The sequence below is a fragment of the Saccostrea echinata genome, unplaced genomic scaffold (genome assembly GCF_033153115.1).
Source record: "Saccostrea echinata isolate AGI-Se365-2 ecotype Australia unplaced genomic scaffold, CSIRO_AGI_Sech_v1 ptg000007l, whole genome shotgun sequence".
In the NCBI taxonomy this organism is placed as follows: domain Eukaryota; kingdom Metazoa; phylum Mollusca; class Bivalvia; order Ostreida; family Ostreidae; genus Saccostrea; species Saccostrea echinata.
The window spans coordinates 6,191,646-6,208,086 of NW_026889756.1; the positions used below are offsets into that span (position 1 = coordinate 6,191,646).

Below are 16,441 nucleotides of genomic sequence, written 5' to 3' on the forward strand. Positions count from 1 at the left end.
TTTTAATGAAGCTTACAGGAAATAAGACACCAAAAGGGTGTTGGGGAGCGTTTGGGGAACATCTGTAACGGTCCCCGTTACAATTATAACTAGTTAGTTTCAGTCTTTAAATTTAATGACATGAAATCCGAATAATGAACATTACATAGTAAGATTTTAATCCAGATTAATATTAAAGCAGGTATGATTGAGAATGTGACCATCTCGTACATGTAGAACACTGCTTTTAGTTGGGTGAATTGGAGAAATGTGCTCTGGACAAGGATATTACAAATCTTTTTTTTTTCATATTGACATTTGACCTAGAAATTTTGTTAAAGATCATTAACACAAGCCAGATCATACCAAGGGAGAAAAATTATGCTCTGGACAAGGACTTTAAATAAAGATATATAGTGTGTTTTGACCTTCGACCTTGATAATTGGTCCAAGGTCACTTTTTACCCTCTATCCACAGGCACTCTATGAGTTAAATTTGAGTGAGATCGGGCTAAGAGGAGAAAAAATATACTCAGGACAAGTGATATCAGATGGACAGACAGATCATCTCATGGCATCTGCAGAACAGGACCCTAAAAAACAATGCACATACATGTTAAGCTACATCCATACAAGTCAATATGAATTCATCATATGTTGCATTGCATACACATGTTTTAATCATGTTTAATACCTTATGAATAATTTCATGTTGCATGTACACTCAGTTTACATACAAATAATCTAAATTTCATCACAAACGACCAACATATCAGCCATTCAAGATTTAGCTAATCAACATTCAGTACAAGTTCTATATGCTATATCATATGTACAGACACATACTAGTATTATTTACCTACATTCTAAATCTTGTTTTATGTCATTGAAAATTAAGGTGATAGCCATTACCGGTAACCAATTTATAACCCAAATTTACATACATGCATGTTGTAATGTTTGTTCAAAATTTCTCATTTATGAACATTACCTTATAGTATATTAAGTTAACATATACCTACAGTTAAAGCTTCAAAGTGTTTCATTGAATATTTTAGAAATTACAGTCATCAAAATACTGACCAGCCAGAAACCAGTAATTTTTTATTTTTCATTTTTGTCTTGTTTCATTTAACATATTTCAATGTTAGAAAGTTTCAGTAAGTTATAATATTTACTACCTTAGCATAGCCATACAGCTGAACTTTGGCATCTCTAATACCATAGATATGTCGAAGTAATTTGGAAGTATTCTTTAAATATTTTACTCCTGATATCTCGAATCCTCAAATACATGTACCACAAAATAATTTTAATTGAACTTTGAACCTTGACAAAAGGACTCTTAAACAAATATTCATTATTCTTAAAATAAAGTCTACAGGATACAAAATTATAAGTTGCTCAACAATGATCATATCAATTATATCTGAAAGAGCTGATCATTTCCTCTTGGGGTGAAAAGGGGGGAGGGAGGGGGCTTCCTCTGTACAATTTAAAATATCCTTTCTTTGTGTCAACCTTGGTTAAAATTAGTGGTTCTTGAGGAGAGGTTGAAAATGTGAAAAGCTCACTGATGGATCGACAGTTTGATGGACAAAAGACAAAACAAAAGGTGATCAGAAAAGTTCACTCGAGTTTTTAGCTCGGGTGAACTAAAATCCTCACTGCATGGTGTATATTATGCTAGATATCATCCAGACAGAAAATTTTATAGAGAAGTGAAAAAGACTCCAAGCCATACAATATCATAAGGCCAAACAAAAAAATAAGTTTTTTTTACTGTTTTACTGTTTACTGTTACATGCTGAAATAAAATAGGGTTGGTAGGTAGGATTTTTTTTATTTTATTGAATTTTTTTATACACAAATTCACATGAATTGGTTGAAATACAAAACAGTTTTACCATTGTGTGGTGCTTTACTTCTGTTAGGGCTTGCAATATAGGCGATAGACAATATCTTTCTTGCCAACTGCCTTACAGCTACCACACAATGAAAAAAACTGTCTTGTATTTCTTCTTTAACTCCATGTTGCACTACGCAGGTAGGTTAAGGCTTCCCGTAGAATATCACAGTGCACTCTGTGCCTTCACATCTCTGAACTACCAAAATATGACGTCATAATGGAAAATGACGTCAAGTCACTGCAAACTTGAGGTGTTATGACGGGGAGAGTGTCATGAACTTAAAACTTTATTTCAAACTGCATGTAAAATGCTAGATAGCTATTGCAAAATTCACGGGTCATTAAAGGTTTTTTAAAGTTTAATATGTCCGAATATTTTAAAAATACACCGCTTACCTACCATTGATTGAAATTCAGCATGTTCAAAATGCTTATGAAAAATATACTTTTGAAATGTACTCTGTTTTATACCCGTGGTTGGAGGTAGAATTTATTTTGTGTGTATAAAAGAGTCTGGCGCAGGTGATTAATGAGGATTAATCTGAGAATTTTTGTGGAAATCTGTAAGAAGAGGTTGTTCTCTAACCGAATCTTGCTTGGGAAAAATGTGTGTTGGCTTTGTTTTAATACCGATTACAATATTGTGTGGAAAATACACTCAAATTTGTAGGTAAGTTGAATTTCTCAGGAAATATTTTGTATCTAAGTAATACTATGACTTTTCCCAAGCACATTTCGGATACACAAGGATACGATGAGTTTATTAATATAACAAAATGTTAATAATTATTGTGTTAATCAGCTGCGCCGAAGCGATTTATATGGAACACTTCAAAAAATTATAAATGACCGTCACGTGATCAACAAAGTCATGTGATATCATAACAAATATGTTAATATATAGCCGAGGAAACCCTCTATATAAATTGGGTGTACTTAAGTTCAATACTTATAAATTAAAACTAAAACCGACCTGGCAATGACATATTATGTTTTTAGCGCATTTTAAAACTTCGGGAAGCCTTAACATATCTGCGTAACTATTTCTAGTACTTTCGATTCAAACGCTTGACCGATTAAGATGCATGTAAAAGTTAAACTGACGAATGAGTGACTTACGGATTTTTACAATGAAAAAAAAATTGGGTTGGCTATTAGATATTGGGGGGGGGGGGGGGAGGGGCGTAAACAAACATTTTTTTTTTTATTATGCCTAACCTTTTGTAGTTTGCAGCTGGTAGTTCAACATTCCAATTAAAATTGGAATCAAGTTCTTTTCTTTTAATGCAATTGTCATACATGCCTATTTATGATTGAATTAATTACCACTTACCACATGATCACATCTTGATTCATCATACATCTTTAGTTACTGGTTCTCCTTTAATGTCAATTTTCTTCTCTCTGAAATAATATATTATGTACAGTTACTACACTGTATTGCATTCTGATTTCACTTACAAGACCAACAATAAACAAGAGTCCTAGGGGCCACATTGCTCATCTGAGCACTTTGGGTAGGAAAAAGCATAAATCAGTTCAGTATTTAAAAGTTTATATATAAAAGTGGTTCAGAGGGAAGGGGGGGGGGGTATGAATTCTACACTTTCGAAGGATGCTTTTGAATTAATATGATACATATTAGCATTGCTGTTCTTAAGAAGAAAATTTTTATTGATATATTCCTTTTCTTCCTTTTTACAGTGAAGATGATGAAGGAGTAGATCTTATATTTGGGGTGGGGGGTAGGGGGGGGGGTGTTACAGAGACACAAACGAACAAGCACAGGCATATAAACATTGCCTGAGTTTTTCAACTGCATGGTCTTCGAAAACTTATTGATGGTATAAGTATCAAAAGTTTTAATTATAACCAGGGGCATAAATTTGAGATAACTGTAACAGTGCTTTCTCTGTTATGTCTTTTCTAAACTCCCCCTCCCCCTTTTCTACACTGCATTTTTCGCTGATTTTCCTTCATTGTTTACTTCTCCATGTGCTCCAGTGCTAAAAATAGCGCCACACGACGCTTCGTAAAACGGGAGGTAATTCTATAACCTATACTTGGTGATTGGAGTTCGTGTCCATTTTGTCTGAAAGATAACAAATTAATAATTTAAAACGGAGCAAGAGGAATTTGAAAATTAAATACAAGGGGATAGGAAATTACATGTGTACAGGAAAATTAACTCTAAAGATATTGATAATCAGCTGATTGACTCTCAGTTGTCACACTTCACGGTATACAGGTACATTTCCGATCAACGACTGTGTTTGTTTAGCACAGTCCGCTTTCTCTCGAGGTGCATGCCAGTCGTAGTATAAACACAATTAACAAGTACTATGCAAGTTTTATGAACTCCTCTAAACTATCATTTTATCGAAACTTCTGTTTTAATAATAAACGTGCACATTATGTTGACAAACTAGAGTCACTACATGATAGATCTTTTGTAGCAAAAATTAGGTTAAGTGCACATAATTTAGAAATTGAAAAAGGTAGATATGTTGAAATTAATAAAAATGATAGGTTGTGTTTGTGTAAAGTTTGTCAAAACCTTGATATTGAGGATGAAAAACATTTCATTTTGCTCTGTCCGAAATATGAAGCACAGAGAAAAGTATTCAAAACAAAATTATCTACTTTCCCTAATTTCAACCAAACAATCCATAATAATGACAATTTGTTAAAATCATTGATGAAAACAAGGTGTAAAAGGATTCTTAAAATATTATCTTCATTTTTATATCAAATATCTGATATTAGAAAAAATGTTTTAGCTATAAATGAGTATCTACATTGTTATGAATTATTTAGTATCGGATGAGTACACTACATTATTTGCTACACCAATTGTTTGTATTCTAGTTGTGTTCTACTGTATTATTATGCTTATTAATATGTTCTGTATGGGCCATTACCATTTACTGTAATTGTGTTTGTGCCAATAAAATATTTGTATTTGTATTTGTATTAACTACTCAGGTCATTAAAAATAAAGTGTCAAAACTGAAATGCAAGAAAAAATTAATCATGGCGGTCGTCGATTTTAACCACGGCGCAGCTTGTTTAACCATGGCGCACATCAATTTAACCATGGCGGGCCGCCATGGTAAAACCCCTTGTGGAGAACAAAAATTTCAAACAAATGAGGATTCACTTATTTTTACAATTAGACTTCTATGATGTTGTGACCACCATCAATAACTGATGATTGTTACTCAGATGATTCATTTGCATTACTTGAAATACTATCAAAAATGATCAATATTTGTACATCTTGTAGGCTTATTATGTTCCCCAAACGAAGTTTGGGAACATATTGTTTCTACTCTGTTTCTTATTATTATTAAGGTCTTCTGACTTCCTTCGGAAGACCTTACTGTTTTTCTTCTGTTTCCTATTATTATTATTATTCCCTTTTCATAGTACACGCGATTTCTCGGGAACTAATCGACCAATTTCAAAGTTTTTTTCAGGGATGATACATCATTATAATATCTCCAGACCATTTTTTTTTTTTTTTGGAAAATCACTTCCGGTTGCATTTTTTTTATCCGATTTTCATTTTTTAAATTATCATTTTGTCCATGCTTCTTCTTAAAAATGACTCAAGATAGAATCATGATATTTTCAGAGGTGATAGAACATCTCTCTAAGATGTGTATAACGACTTTTGTTTTTGCATCCGTCACTTCCGGTCGACACTGGAAGTGATATTTAATTTACGGATTTTTAAAAAAATTGAACAGTTTTGCATTAAGGCATGTAGAAATAAAGTTCAAATGTATAATCGACAACAAAAACCATCCATTGAAAATACTTCCGGTTTAAACTGGAAGTAGTCGAGAAAAATAAAGCTTTTCCTTTAAAATCATTAGAAATGATATAAAATGGTTTGTAATTGAGTATTAAGATTTTTTATGGCTTTGAGACTTTCGACGTCAACCGGAAGTGACGTCATTACGGCCGAAAAAGTCCCGAATTGAAAGCCGAAGTTTTTTTTTTAAAAATGATTTTTTCGGTCCATTTTATAGAAATTTGCCTAAATTTTATCATTTTTCGGATAAAAACTCTAAATATAATACTTTCGACGTCCGTCGTCCGTCGGAAGACCTACTCGTTGCTTTGCAACGAGCTTTGCTCTAGTTATTATTAAGGTCTTCCGTCTTCAGCGGAAGACCTTCTTGTTTTTCTTAGGTTTCTTTTCCACTATTTTTTGTTATTATTAGTATTGTTTTTTTTCTTACCGATTTTGTGCACGCGAGTTCTCGGAAACGGCTAGTTCGATTTTCATGAAACTTACAGGTCTGATAGATCATTAAAAAATCTAGATGTGTATTTTTTTTGTTTTGATAACGTCAGTTCCGGTTCCGCTTTCCGGCAGCTTCCTCAAAAGCGCTTCCTGGTAGAAACATGAAATTTTTCAGCGATGATAGAGCATTATACGCATTTCTTTTTCCCCAGAAGTGCCGCACGTCGGCGCTCGCTATGGCCCGAAAAATGTCCTATCGGGATTTTTAAAATTTCTAACACTTTTTCTACAATATCTTTTTACCTGTAAATATTTTGTTAAAACATATAGAACAAAAGTTGTGTAGAATGTTACGATCTTTCAAAGGATATCAACAATAAGGGGCTGGCCCCTAAAATTAGGGAACTAGAGGGGCCAAAAGTGTTTTCCTGATATCTCAAAAAGTATTGAGAATTTGTGTAGCATCATAGAAGCAAAGTTGTTGAAAACGACAAGTAGCAGCTAAGGAGATCATCAAAAGTCGTCAAAATGACGTCACTTCCTGTCACACCGGAAGTAATGGTAAATGGCTCATTCTTGCTCATATGACCGTAGATGTCTCTCGATCTCTCGATCTCGATCTCATCTCCTTGAAATTAAGACGGAAGACTTATTTGTTGCTTTGCAACAAGCTCGTCTAGTTATTATTATTTTTCTTCCTGGGTACTTTTTTGTCCGTGAGTGATCTCCGAAACTATACATTCCGGTTATAAGAGAAAAACTACATCATTTGAGTATTTTACCTTCCCATAAATATTCTTTATAGATAAAGTTTTTGAAATGAATTTTAAATATGTTATTCAGATTGCAAATGTCGAGAGTAAACTTAAATATCTTTCAAAAGTTCACTTCCGGTCGCATGTTTTCCTGTCCTTAAAATGAGAAGATTTCTGCTCGAGATCTCAAAAACTGGTAAAAGATTAAAACACCAAGTTTTTATGAGTAATAGACCTTGAGAAGTAGGCGAAATCATTTGGGTTAAACGCGTCAGTTGTCACTTCCGCTTGCTACAGGAAGTGATCAAAGAAATCAAAAATTTTAACTTTTCTTTTTTTTAAATTAAAACTTGCATAACTTCATTGCATCTCTTTCACTGTTTTGAAATACGTTTGATTCCACCGGAAACAAAAACGCCAACTTCCGGTTTTAGGAGATAAACTACGTTATTTTGATATTTAACTTTCCCATAAATATTGCTTATCGATAAAGTACTTGAAATAATTTTATGTATGTTGTAGATACTGCAAATGTCTAGAGAAATGTCAGAGATTTTTATAAAATTCACTTCCGGTCGCGTGTTTACCTGACCTCAAAATTAGAATTTGTTCTCACAATATTGCTCGGCGACAATAAAGGACTGAAGTTTAAAGCTTTAAGGACTGATAGTCAGTCATCAGTTTATTTGAATCGTGAGAAAATCTTGTATCACCGTTACTTCCGATCGTGACAGGAAGTGATGCAAAAAGGTGAATGGTTAATGGTTAGCACGTTGGATTTTTACGCTGACGACCAGGGTTAAATCTCCAGGATGTCTGAATTTCTTTTATCACTTTTTCAGCTTGAATCTTCGTTGTTTTTTTTTCCAGAATCGGACGGAAGACCTCTCATTGCTCGCAATGAGTTTCTAGTTAAGGTCTTCCGTCTTCAGCGGAAGACCTTCTTGTTATTCTTAGGTTTCTTTTTCACTTTTATTATTAGGGTCTTCCGTCTCCAACGGAAGACCCTTCTATTATTCTATTGTTTCTTTTTCACTTTTATTACTATTATTCTTTTTTTTTCTTTACAATTTTTGTGCAGAAGATTTCTTGGAGTTGGCTCGATCGATTTACTTGAAAATTTCAGGGAAGATTTATCTTTGTCTGAACCTTATACGTTTTTTTCATTTTTTTGAAATTCACTTCCGGTCGGAAGTTATCGCCCTTTAATCAAAATTCAGAGGACCTCCTTGTCTGCAATGGAACTCAAAAACGATTAAAGCTAGAGTGCTGATATTTTCAGCGATGATAGAGGACATGTTGCCATTGATCACCTGGGTTTTCAAATCTTCCGGAAGTGCCTAGTATGGAAGCTCGGTAGGGGTCAAAATTTAGGACACGAATCATGAGTGAATTTTAGAGACATTTCTTAGGATAACTTTTTAACTATGAGTATTTTGTTAAAACATATTGAACAGAAATTGTGTAGAATTACTAAATCTTTTATATGATATGAAAGAAAAAGGGCTGACTTATCACATTAGGGGCTGAGAATGGCCAAAAGTCTTTAATCAATAACTCTTTAACGATCAATATTTGGTAATGCATTACTGAAGCAAAAATGTTTATCTCAACTAATTACAACTATATATTATGATATGCACATCATTTCTAACATAATTAGGGGCCAAAAGGGGCCAGGATGCTAAATCTTTGACGCTTTATATCTCAAAAGTGGGAAATATTTTGATAAGCAATATTGAACAAAAGATGTCCAAAATAATGTTCTAAACAAGATGCAACCTTTCATTTTTTGCTAAACGTCCCCATTAAGGAGTTGAAGGGCCGGCCCCTAAATACTTCTTTTGTAAATATCTCAGAAACGAAAAAGAATTTCTGACTAGTTGTTGAACAAAAAGTGTTCAAAATCATGAGAGCTTTAAAGTGATATGAAGGAAAAGGGGCTGGACCCTCACAATAGGGGCTGAGAGGGGCCGAAAGTCTTTGAACAATAACTCTTCAACGATCAATATTTTGTAATGCATTACTGAAGCAAAAATGTTTATCTCAACAATTTACAACTATATATTATGATATTCACATCATATGTTACATAATTAGGGACCAGAAGGGGCCAGAATGCTAAATCTTTGATGCTTTATATCTCAAAAGTGGGAAATATTTTGATAAGCAATACTGAACAAAAGATGTTTAAAATAATGTTCTAAACAATATACAACCTTTCAAGTTTTGCTGAATGTCCCCCTTAAGGAGTTGAAGGGCCGGCCCCTAAATATTTCTTTTGCAAATATTTTGGAAACGAAAAAGAATTTCTGAACAGTTATTGAACAAAAAGTGTTTAAAATCACAAGAGCTTTAAGGTGATATCAAGAAAAAGGGGCTGGTCCCTCAAACTATGGACCGAAAGGGGTCGAAAGTCTTTAATCTATACCTTTTTAACGATCAATATTTTTTAATACATTACTGAAGCAAAAATGTTTATCTTAACAATCCACAACTATATATTATGATATTTACTTCATATGTTTTGTAATTAGGGGCCAGAAGGGGCCAGAATGCTAAATCTTTGATGCTTTATATCTCGAAAGTGGGAAATATTTTGATAAACAATATTGAATAAAAGATGTTTAAAATAATGTTCTAAATAATATGCAACCTTTCAAGTTCTGCCAAATGTCCCTCTTAGGGAGTTGAAGGGCCGGCCCCTAAATATTTTTTTTGCAAATACCTCGGAAACGAAAAAGAATTTCTGAACAATTGTTGAACAAAAGTTGTTCAAAATCATAAGAGCTTTAAGGTGATATCAAGAAAAAGGGACTGGCCCCTAAAAATACGGATCGAGAGGGGCTGAAAGTCTTCAATCTATAACTCTTTGATGACCAGTATTTTGTTATACGTTACTGAAGCGAAATTGTTTGTCTTAACAATTTATTTATATCATTATATTTGAACGAAAATCTCAATTATGTTCTTTTCTCATCTTATCAAAAAATCGGGCGGAAGACCCACTCGTTGCTCGCAACGAGATCGCATCTAGTTATTATTGTTTTTTTTTTTTCTTACCGATTTTGTGCACGCGATTTCTCGAAAACGGCTCGATGGATTTCCATGAAACTTTCAGGACATATGTAACATCAGTTGAACCTTATGCGTTTTTTTCTGTTTTGACGAATCACTTCCGGTCCGGAGATATTGCCGATTTAGTGGTTTTCGAAGGGTCGGGTTGTCCGCAGATGTTCTCATATACGGCTTTAGTTAGAAACATGAAACTTTCAGGTATGGTAGATCTTTCTCTGTAGATATGCGGAAGGCGTTTCATTTTTATCGGAAGTGCCGCGCGTCGGCGCTCGCTATGGCCCGAAAAAAGTCCTATCGGGAATTTTAAATTTTCTAACACTTTTTCTATAATATCTTTTTACCTGTAATTATTTTGTTAAAACATATAGAACAAAAGTTGTGTAGAATGTTACGATCTTTCAAAGGATACCAACAATAAGGGCCTGGCCCCTAACATTAGGGAGCTAGAGGGGCCAAAAGTGTTTTCCTGATATCTCAAAAAGTATTGAGAATTTGTATAGCATCATAGAAGCAAAGTTGTTCAAAATGATAAGTAGCAGCTAAGGAGACCATTAAAAGTCGTCAAAATGACGTCAGTTCCGGTCACACCGAGAGTAATGGTAAATGGCTCATTTTTGCACATATGACCGTAAAAGTCTCTCGATCTCAATCTCATCTCCTTCAAATTTAGACGGAAGACTTATTTGTTGCTTTGCAACAAGCTCGTCTAGTTATTATTATTTTTCTTCCTGGGTACTTTTTTGTCCGTGAGTGATTTCCGAAACTATACATCCGATTGAGTTGAAACCTTTTTAGGGTTAATAGGAATGTTATGTAGATTTGCGGAACGAAGGTCATTTTGCGCGCAGGTGCATGCACGTGCGTGCGCGTGCAATGAGTAAAATGACCAATATACTTAATATAACCATAACTTTCATATCTTTTGACGAAATACTTTGATACTCAGAATATAAGAATATATTAATAGTGTAGACAAAATGACATGGCTAGAATGCACATGCATGCACGTGCGCGCATGCGCATTGATTGAACAAACTAATACAATTGATATGGACTTAACTTGTACATTTTTTGATGAATTGCTTTGACACTCAGAATATAAATATATATTAAAAGGGTAGACAAGGAGACTTGATCAGTGCACACATGCATGCACGTGCGTGCACATGCGTGCGCGTGTAATGAGTAAAATGACAAATATACTTGATATAGCCATAACTTTCATATCTTTTGATGAAATGCTTTGATACTCAGGATATCAGGATATATCAATAGTGTAGACAAGATAACATGGTCAGAATGCACATTCATGCACGTGTGCGCATGCGCAATGATTGAAATAACCTATACAAATGATATAGACTTAACTTGTATATTTTTTGATGAATTGCTTTGAAACTCAGAATATAAATATATATTAGAAGTGTAGACAAGATGGCATGATCAGCGCGCACATGCATGCATTTGCATGCACGTGCGTGCGCGTGCAATGAGAAAAATGGCCAATATATTTGATATAGCCATAACTTTTACATTTTTTTATGTAATGCTTTGATACTCAGAATATATAGACGTATTATAAATGTAGACAAGACGACATTGTCAACATGCATATGCATGCATGTGCGCGCGCAAGCAATGCTAAAATGACCAATTAACTTGATATAGTTGTAACTTTTATACTTTTTGATGAAATGATTTGATACCCAAAATATGTAGATATATTAATAGTGTTGACAAGATGACACGGTCATCATGGACATGCATGCACGTGCGCGCGCGTGCAATGCGAAAAATGACAGATATACTGAATATAGCCGAATTTTTTTTTTTTATCTTTTAATGAAATTTGAATATAAAGATGTATTAAAATTGTAGACAAGTTGACATGGTCATTTTGTACTTGCATGCCTGTGCGCGCGCGTGTAATGCGTAAAAAAATCCCCAATATACTTGATTGCCTTATTTAATGAAGCTTACAGGGAAAAAGACACCAAAAGGAAGTTGGGGAGCGTTTGGGGAACATCTGTAACGGTCCCCGTTACAATTAATACTAGTTATTTTTAACATTTTCAGTAAATCTCTCAGCAGGTCACACATGAGAAATTTGTCTTTTGAACAGTAAACTATTTCAATTTAAAATCTATCACTTGATTGTTAAACAGTTGTTATATTATTATAGACAGTACTTTTAAAACCAATACATTTTCCCTATACATATCATCATTATGCATATGAATAAGGGTTGTGCTATGACTTTGTAAGATGTATATGTACTCTAGCTACAGACAATCTATTTAAATTGTTCTTATGATTCTTCATAATTTCTAATTTTATCTGCCAAATAAAGGCGGCTTACAATAGTCAGAACTCTCTCTTTTAACTGTTTAAATTTCCATCGATGATGATGTCCCTCGTGAATAATCTGATAAGTTGAGATTGCGGACACTTTTTGTTTAAATATTGATGACTTAATCGTAATTTAGTAGGAGAAATAATTCATTTTTACCTTGTCGTTATATCATAAAAAGTTCCAGAAGTCCAAAAGTACAACAAGTTGCATTCCGAGAACACATGTATTCAAACCGGATATAAGCTTGTCTGTATTAACAAAGAAACCATATTCGGTACAAACATTATTATCCGATTTAAGAACGAAAAAAAATTTCAAACACTTTTCATTTATTTATAGAGAGAGAGAGAACTATTATAGTAATTAAGCATTCATTTTCATTAAAAAAAATCTACAAAGGCGAAACGTTTACTTACAAGAGTGTTGGTAAAATGGGTAGGCAATCCCGGGCCGGGGCAAATTAAAAACCGGGGTTATTCGAGATTTTTTTTTAATTTTCTTCGCTAATACTCTACCAATCGATTTGAAATTTTCAGATTGTGTTTCTTAAAGGTTTTTGAGTATTTGTTGTAAATATCACCTTGAAATACACAGGATTTTGGATTTTCTAGGCGATTGTTTATTTCCTAGTTGGTAAAATGGGTAGGCAAAATCAAGACGACGTTTTACGGTATTTTTAAGTTATGGGTCAATACGTTGATATTCTTGTGGGTTTTCCCCATGATTAACACGGCATATTAACTATAACTAATGAGTTTTACATCGCAAGCTGCTAAAACTATGCAAAATTAACGCATTTTCAGAAAAACCGGGTTATTAAAACCGGATCTGATCACCCGGGGCAAACCGGAAAATTCCGAAAAAATGATAGCGAATTGTTCGTATCGGAGGATGTTAGCTATCACCTTAGTGACATTGCCCAGCTCTAACCACATGGAGGTATCCTCACAAGAGCTTTTTTTTAATTTATTAAGTGAAATTACTGAAATGTTGGAATTTGAACTAAAATATTTAATGCACTATTTTCATTTTTGTCTTGTTTTGTTTACATTTGAGGCACTAATAAATGAATTAAAAAAAAATTAAAAATATTTTTAATCAAATGGGTTTTGAATTTACTAAACTCAACTCATTAAAGTATAATTGTCAAAAGATGTCACTTTGATCTTTTAATTATTTTTACATCACAGCTATTTCCTTCCTCTTTCAAAGATAATTAACTTAATAAGGTAAGCCATTTAGTCTAAATTGATCAAGCCAGCTTATGTGTGATTAAAGCCTGGTATAGTACTCTGCATTAATATTCATATAATTATTTGAACTTTCCTTAAATGATTTTTTATATCAATAAAAATGAAATAAAAGCTGCCAACAAATAATTGGGATTAAGTTTTTTTTTTTTTTTTCAGGTGACAATCTCTCGTAATGTAACCTGTACAATTATTCCGGATTTTTCAGGTTTGTCCCGGGTGATCGGATGCGGATTTAATGACCCGTTTTTTCTTAAAACGTGTAATTTTACGCAGCAATAACAATTACCAATGAAGAAATACTAATTTATAGTTAATATATAATCTTAGATATCAGAATGATTCATAACTTTATTGACTTTTCGTCAAATATGTCAGAAAACGTAAAATGTTGACTTTGGTAACTGCCTTCCCATTTTACCAACTTGGAAATCAACAATCGCCAAGGAAATCTAAAATACTGAGTATTTCAGGGCGATTTTCATATCGAATACAAATAAACCTATAAGAAACATAATCTGAAAATTTCAGCTGGATTGATAAAGTATTACGGTAGAAATTAAAAAAATCTCGAATAGCCCCAGTTTTTTATTTGCCCCGGCCCGGGTTTCCCTACCCATTTTACCAACACTCAACATACAACATACAGCATGGAAAAAGACAATTGTGGTGCCATAGGGCCTAACTATACAAAGTCTACTGATCTATACATCAATGATTGAACGTAAAACACTAAATATTGTATAATTCAAGTTTCTCTTTCCGTTTTTTTCAATGTGTAAACTAACATATTTAAAACTTTGATATCAAACTTTTCGAAATGGCGTCAAAACGAATGTGGTCTTCGATGGGAAAGATTTGTTCTGCCCAATGTTAGTATTATTTTATAAGCGGTTTTCTAAGGGTGGCCAGAGACATTTCATGTTTCTGGTGTGCCCCTCAAATTATTTGACTTGGGGGGTGGGGGGGGGGCTTGGTACGTAGTGCCCATCCAAACAGAAAATGTCCGGTTATCCCCCCACTACTTTTTCATTAAATTATTCTTTATTCTGATTAATGTATAGTGTCACAACGAAAGATGTTAAACCTTTATACATGTATACATGTTTTAAAATTTGAAGTGTCAGAAAATGAATATTAGTTGAGGACCGTAGGAAATAGGGAAGGGGGGGGGCATAGTGGACAAACCATACGTCCCTAAACATATTTTTGCAGTATAGAAAACAAAGCTTATTTTCTGTTGCGCCCTTCAAAATAAACGTTTGATGACTCTTTATCAGCTCTTTATTATTTTGTGACAAGAATGTTGTCCTTTGAAGTCTGCCGTAAATTTCAATCTGCATTTGGCATGCAAATGAACTACATGACATGTATACAGAACAGTATTTTATTTTTAGTGATGATGGAAAAGTTCGGTGTCAAAAATTGCTAGTTAGTAGAAGGAATCAGGGTATGTTAGACTAGTATACACTTGTGAAAATCAAGACAAAATAATTTAACTACCAGCAAGGACGGTTCAAAAATAATAAAGATTTGATGATTTTTTTCTCTTGTTCGGCTTTAGATACTTTTTTGAACCCCCTCCTTTTTTGGTTTCGATTTTAGCCTGATATCAATAATAATCAGTGGACGAAATTGCTGGACTTTTTTCTATTTGCTATATAATTCTCACCGTTATAATGTATCAGAATTTTTCACATTAAATCTGAAAATTGATTTATAAAAAAAGGAGAGTAAACACAAGGTGAAAAAACGAACCAATATCTAAGCAAAGGTAGGGAAAACAGTATTTTAATTTGGAAAACACCGGCCCGTAGAATGCGGGGTGGGGGGTGGGGAGGAGGGGGTGAAAGTAAATGGTTATGCTCTTCTTCTTCTTTTTTTTTTTTTTTTTTTTTGGCTTGTCATATTTTTATGGAAGCCCCCCCCCCCCCCCCCACACACACACACTTTTGAAACTGTTGCTACTGACCTGAAACACATAATTAAAATAAGCTCAGAATTATTGTAGGTAACCTACAATCATGTCCATTGCGTTCAGTTAAGAACTTTCTGGTAAAGTTTGTGCCCCACACTGAAATTATACAGGCCTGTGGCTTGAGTAGACAGTTTTAAGTGCAGTTTTTTTTTTTTTTTTTTTTTTTTTTTTTTTTTTTTTAATAAGTAATGGTATATATAGGGGTATAAAAATCAAGAAATGGACGGCATATATATAAAGAAATGTTTGTACATGTATAAGTATTGACAATCACCACATCAGTATATTATACCTAAATATGGAAAGAAACTATTTTCTCTCCATATTTTGAAGGAGGGGAGGGGGCTTAAATTTCTTCTGTTAAACTTCTGTTTAACATAATACACGATTTAAAAATATTAAGTTTTCGCTAAGCATCTACGTGTAAAACAATTAATAAATTATTGGGTTTTTTTTCTTCAATGAATTGCCTTAGCACGCAGTTCTTCTTCAGATGTTGTTCTTAAGGAAAAGAAAATCATGTTATATAAATATCATAGACTTTTCTTTATTTAGAGCCAGCATTGGTCTTTGTGTACAAAATGTCTAAATTAAATATACGTGCATGTATGCATTTAAGACCAACATTATTGCAATTCCCTGCGAAAAATGAAGACATTTACTACATCAGGGTCTGTGTACAGATATAAATAAAAAAAATAAGTCATTTAGTTAACATTCATTAATTTTGTATATGAATATTATTCTGCTGTATTATCAATGTCTTTGTAGAGGACTGTATTCGAATTTCACACAAAACATTAGTAATTTAGTTCTTATGTTGTATAATAGATCTATCTGCATCCTTTCTCATAAACAATTTGCGAATTAAGCAGGCAACAAAG

General features: G+C 33.5%; 1 long non-coding RNA gene across 1 annotated transcript in view; it reads right to left on the reverse strand.

The window, feature by feature from the left end:
* Positions 1 to 486: 486 nt before the first annotated feature.
* The window catches only part of LOC133180872 (uncharacterized), a 111,135-nt gene continuing 95,180 nt past the window's right edge, over positions 487 to 16,441 (reverse strand). Inside the window, exons 2-3 of the long non-coding RNA XR_009720408.1 lie at positions 3,222 to 3,292; positions 487 to 572 (exon numbers count right to left, since the gene is read on the reverse strand). This is a non-coding gene — a long non-coding RNA (uncharacterized LOC133180872). The remainder of the gene's footprint in view (positions 573 to 3,221; positions 3,293 to 16,441) is intronic.